At 40.6% G+C, this 5,796-nt stretch overlaps 1 pseudogene; it reads left to right on the top strand.

Moving 5' to 3' along the window:
* The first annotated feature begins 1,953 nt into the window (after positions 1-1,953).
* Positions 1,954-5,779, top strand: LOC143001563 (hypoxia-inducible factor 1-alpha-like; annotated as a pseudogene).
* The last annotated feature ends 17 nt before the right edge of the window (positions 5,780-5,796 follow it).

The raw sequence follows: 5,796 nt of genomic DNA, 5'->3' as shown, positions 1-5,796 counted from the left end.
GCAGTGCTACATTCAAATCAGTACGGAGCAAACAACCGTCAGTGAAAGTTCCTAGCGCTTCCTTTCAGTTTCTGTTAACCAAAGGCGGCCAGGGTACACAGTTTCATTACTTAAGTAAAAGTACAGATACCGCTTGTTAAATTGTATTCCAATACAAGTAAAAGTACTACAGTCAGATGTTTACTTAAGTAAAAGTACCAAAGTACTTGTTTTTAAAAGTACTTAAGTATCAAGAGTACATTTTTATAAATATTGTATTATTACTGCCACAGTGCTTACCTTTACCTATAGAAAGCTCCTGGATGGAGTTTTTTTTAATGTTGATACCTTGAAGAATGTAACAAATTTAGAAAATAAAATCATTGACAAAAAAGTCATTTTCATATTTTTTAAATGTTACTTTATTCAACATTCCAACTTGCTCTGATGATTTAATTAATAACTTTGTGATTTAAAAAGACCAATCTAGGCCTTCAGGTAAAGTACATCGTACGTAAAAGACATCACCAGTGGTCAAATGGGGATTATAGTATTCTTTGTGATGTTGTCATAAGAATAGCGTTCCCCCACTTAAATATGCACATGTACACAAATAAAGCCATATTCGGATGGGATTAGTTTGACGTGAGGTAAAATAATTTAACTCAGGACGTCTGACTGCAATATAAATGACCAATTCGCACGGGATTAAGAAATCCCTGTAGTCTACCAGAAATGGGAGGGGTAATTTGATTTACGCACTGCTGTCGCCATGAGCGTGTTACATTGCTTCCTTATATCGTGTTCAAAAATTCATCAGCAGGAGGATAATAATAGCAAAGAATATGCATATAGGGACTTCTATACACGCTGATAATAATTAATGAAGACAAATCTTACCCATCAACAGTGGTAGTAAAGTCTCGGCCTCTGATAAATTTGACTTTCTTTTTTTATCGGTGTTCGTATGTCCAGAACACTTCGGTTTTGCCCCAGGCTATTATATTTCGACTGCCAACGATACCGAGGGCTTCTTTAAGTGCCTCCATGCACGAGAAACAGTGAAAACTAAGTTTAAACAGGGCATGACGGACTACCTACATACGTTTTTACAGGGTCGTATTCGCACGGGACTTTTATTATCTGAGGCCGTTTTTCCGAACCGTTTTACAGAAGGTAAAAGTCCCCGTAATTTTTTCTGATATTCTCCAGAATATCTACTGTCCGATAGTGATGGGAGTATCGATTACGTGGTTATGTTAAAGAATAGAATAAAAGTTCAAATTTTAATAAGTGCAACAGTAAAAAATGAAAGTTGAAAAAAGTTTGGATAATTCTAAGTTCTAAATTCTAAAAAAAAAATTCTAAATTCGATGTTCGCAAGTATTGACTTGTCTCTTGTTTTGACTGAAACTCTCTGTGATTCCTTTTGTTTGCAGATTTATTCTATGTATCTTATTCTATGTTAATGAGGCACCATTTATATTTCATTTCACAAATTACTGTTGTTACATTCAGCGTAACAAGCTTCCTGAATCTAATCAAGGCTATGGTTTAAAAGACGGGGCTCTTCTATTATGACTGGCGCCGCTTTCACAGTTTTTACGGTAATGGCTTAGCGAGGAAACCGCAGAGACCAATTGCATGCGAGTTTAAACCATCCCAGGTGATAGTACTCAAGCCAATCAGGTTTGTGCCTTTTAACGGTAAAAAATGAGACTCTCCACGCAGACAGGTGACGTCTACGGTAATAGTTCAGCGAGGAAAAACTCAACGAGTTAAGCCATCCCACGTGATACTCCTCAAGCCAATCAGGTTTATGTCTTTTGGCGGGAAAAATTGTGGCGCGCCAAGCAGACAGGTGAAGTCTACGGTAATGGTTTAGCGAGGAAAAACTCAGAGACCAATTGCATGCGCGTTAAGCCATCCCACGTGATACTACTCAAGCCAATCAGGTTTGTGCCTTTTGGCGGTAAAAAGTGTGACGCTCCACGCAGACAGGTGATTGCTGAGTCAGAGCCAAGTTGACGGAAGCGGAAAAAGAAAGAGCGACACAGGTAAGTGAAAATGCTGTTGTGCTTTAGCTTGTAATTCTCTGCTTTAGCATAAAGTCGGAACATTTTGCTGACGTGTGTTAAAACTAAGAGACGACTGAGCCGGAGAAAGTTGAGAAATAGGAGTGTGGCGGAGAAAGGGAGACAAAATTGTGTAGTCGACATACTTGTTCAGAATCGGTGTTCCGTATTAAAAGTGCCAATGTGAAACAGCATTATGAGACAAAACATTAGGGTTTTGAACAAATATAGCCGCTAAAATCTGAAGTGAGATCGTAGAAAACAAGTGGTCTTAGAGCCCAATATGAGCAGAGTCCACCGGGATCCGCACATTCAATGTTCCCTCAGAGCTGCTGGTATTATTCTTTCCTCGTTTTGTGTTGCGATTTATTATCTGTGAAATTAGTTGAGTCAAGATGTGAAACAGAAAATGGGAGATTCAAGCATTTGCTTCCTTTATTTTATATAAGTTGAGCATTTTGTTTGAACATGCTGAATTATATTTTGAAATGCAGCCCTGCTTTAACTACTTTGACTACTTTGAATCGTACTAAAATTCATTTGATTTGACAGTCAGGTATTGATTACAAGCAGATGTGGATACAGCGGGCTACTTAAATATCACACTACATAGTTAGATTATGATTATGATCTTTCAGACCTTTGCTCCGAGAATTTTTCTCTACTGGCGCTCTTTAAATTGTTGTTGAATCCCCCTGCTCCGTGACGGAGCCGAATCCAAACGATTTTATTGCATTGTTTTATTTTTCATTTTGTTTTATTAATATATTTATAACTTTACTTATATGTAGTTTAATGTATTTTGTATTTTATTGTATTGACTTGTGTTAACTTAAATGTCTTTTATTAGATTAAATTACATTTAAATTACTTTATTTTCATTTAATTAATTTCATTTCATGTGGCATGTTGAGCTTGAAATTCTCTGCTTTAGCATAAAGCCGGATCATTTTGCTGACATCTGTCTGTTTTCTTCACATTTTCCAGGGTTGGTGGTTCGGTGACCCAGGGACTGAGCGGCCGTACATCGGTGTGATGATGCTGACGCTGACACAGAGGTAAATGCTTAGAAGTCATGACGTCTGGTGGCTAAGCTGCACCATATCTCACCATCAGCTTTGACACGTTTTCTGTGTCTGTCATTTCACTCCAGCATTGTTGCCGAGCTAAAGCCGAGAGACCCGATGTCCCCGGACGTGGCTCACAGCATCCTGATCCACAGGGTCATGATGGGCTCTCCAGCCAACAGGTTAGCATGTTCACAGATTTGTTTACATTGTTTAGATTGTTTACAGATTTGTTAACGTATTAATTTGTTAACGTGTGCATCTCTGCCCTTTAGGCCGACAGGACCTCTGCTTCCCCATGCTCAGATTTCAAACTAGACTTGGTTGAGAAGCTGTTTGCCATTGATACACAACCCAGGACGCCAGTCACCACACAGGTATGTTACGGTTAAGACGACTGTACTGAGGACATCCTTGATCTAATGTAGGGAAGGTTTCCTCATCCCCCATTCACTCATTGTATCTTTGTCTGTGTCTCAAAGGCAATGGGAGGCTTGGACCTGGACATGTTGGCTCCCTACATCCCCATGGACGATGATTTCCAGCTGCGCAGCCTGACACCGGAGGAGCCCATGTCGTGTGGATCCCTCACATCTATTGAAAGCTCTTCTGCTCACAGCACACAGGAGGTGCACAGCTCCTTTCCCAGCTCGCCATTCAGCGGACAAAGCAGTCGTGCAGCATCACCGGCCAGGCGCCGCCCGAGTCGATGAATGCTCCCGATCCAGCCGCAATGATCGCTAAGAGGTAAAGTAGGTGTCAACAAACTTTACTGCATTTCCTGAGGCAGATCTAATTTATGTTGCCAAGTCACTGTTACTGTGTTGCAGGGTGTCACCGTTAAACAAAGAAGCGTCACTCAGGACCTTGGCAGCTCAGAACCTACAGCGCAAAAGAAAACTGTCTGTCTGTTCTTGGACAGGTGAGCCAGACATTGTTCACACATCAGGCTTTACATCTACACATGCAGGTTTGAGCCTCTGTGTTTGATGTTATCCCCAGGGAGCATTGCTCAACGACCAACAAGAGCAGAAGAAGATTTTGAAGGTCTCCGAGTCAGAGGCACCGGCTGCAGTCTCCCATCGGACCATGCTTCTACTGCCCACAGGTGAAGTAACCCATCGTCCTGACAACGCTTTACATGTTTCAGCAAAGCTCTGAAGAATCACAGTGATGATCTGTGTTTTCATCTCTTTCAGATTGGGCGAGTCGTCTGCTGGGCAGCACGTCAGAGAGCAGCTCCCTCTTCACTTGGCCGCACCTCGACCAACAAAGACTAAATTAAGTAAATAATTCGTGTCTAAGTTCGGTGTGTTATTAACATTTAGATGTAGTTATTTATAGTAATATTGTTGTTAATGTTATGAAAGCTATTGGCACCATAAGAACAAATGTGTGTGCTTTGAATGAGCCCCTCGCCTGCCCCTCTACAGTTGTAATTGTAATCCGGGATGCCCATCCCCTTCCCTGAAAGAAGAATAGTAATAATAACAACAATATTAATAATTCAGACGTCACTTCCGAACCTGCGCAGACGCGGATTTGACTTCTGCGCAGGTCCGGGTTTTTTTTCCTTTAGAGAAGGGAATGGGCATCCTGGCTTCCAATGACAACTGTAATGGGGCAGGCAAGGAGGTTATTCAAAGCACACTTCTTTATTTCCCAGCCTTTATAGACCATAATACATCTCTACGCTCAGGAAGTTCCCGTTTCTATAGGTTAGACCCATTTTCAGATTGTGTGACAGTTTTTGTGTGAGGCAGTTGTTGGGACAGGTGGTTTCAGGCATTTTCTGCCTTCAGACTGCTCGGCTCTGTCTCTCTACTTAATTTCTGCACCTGTTGGTTATAAATAATCGGCAGCTTCAGAGGATTTGAGTTTTAACATGTCACTCAAACTGCTTGCCACTTCTCCACACTTTTAGATGCAGTAAGCACTCCAGGCTTCATTCTTTTTCTAGCATTTTAACATATTTCATGGTTGTGTCGGATAACGCCAGTGTAGAATACTTCTGATTTTTGAGATTTTGCATCCATTTCCAAATAAAACACATACATTTCTTCTTCCAACTCAAATATTTTTCAGGCCGTCAATCTTTCAGGAACTTATTCAGCAACATTTTTAGCAATTGCAATCACAACACCTTTTATTCAGGAACTGATGATAGATAATTTAGCTTTAGTCTTTATTTGAATTGTTTTGTTACCTGTCATGTGTTTGATGTCTTGTTTTAAATGCATGGCCTGAGCATTGAGGCCAAAGCCAATTTTCCTGAGTGTGGACATTGATGTGTGTGTACTGTTGTGTTGTATACTAGCATTCAATAGGGGGCATTGTAGGGTGCATAGCTTTGTTTATGTCTGTACACAGTTCCACACTAAAGAGAAGAGTTAACAAAGCAAACTGCCGACTTGTGTTTTTGTATCATAACCTTCTACAGGTTATTGGGTTTCATATTGGACCTAAAGGATGTGCACAAGAATGTATTATCTTAAAACTACCTGAAGACTTTGAAAGGCATTCATGAATCAGAGCTTTCAGTTTTCAATATAGTTACATATAGCTCTATTTGTGGAACAGGACAAGGCCCGTCTCATCTTATTATGCACCTTCTTGGTTGAAGCCCGAACAATGAATGACACAGGCATTTGCTCCATGTTTTACTACCACCGTCT

This window comes from Genypterus blacodes, unplaced genomic scaffold (genome assembly GCF_046128005.1).
Source record: "Genypterus blacodes isolate CSIRO-AG114 ecotype Tasmania unplaced genomic scaffold, CSIRO-AGI_Gbla_v1 ptg000054l_1, whole genome shotgun sequence".
NCBI lineage: Eukaryota > Metazoa > Chordata > Actinopteri > Ophidiiformes > Ophidiidae > Genypterus > Genypterus blacodes.
Note: the sequence above shows the minus strand (reverse complement) of the source record. Positions and strands in the feature narration are given on the sequence as shown.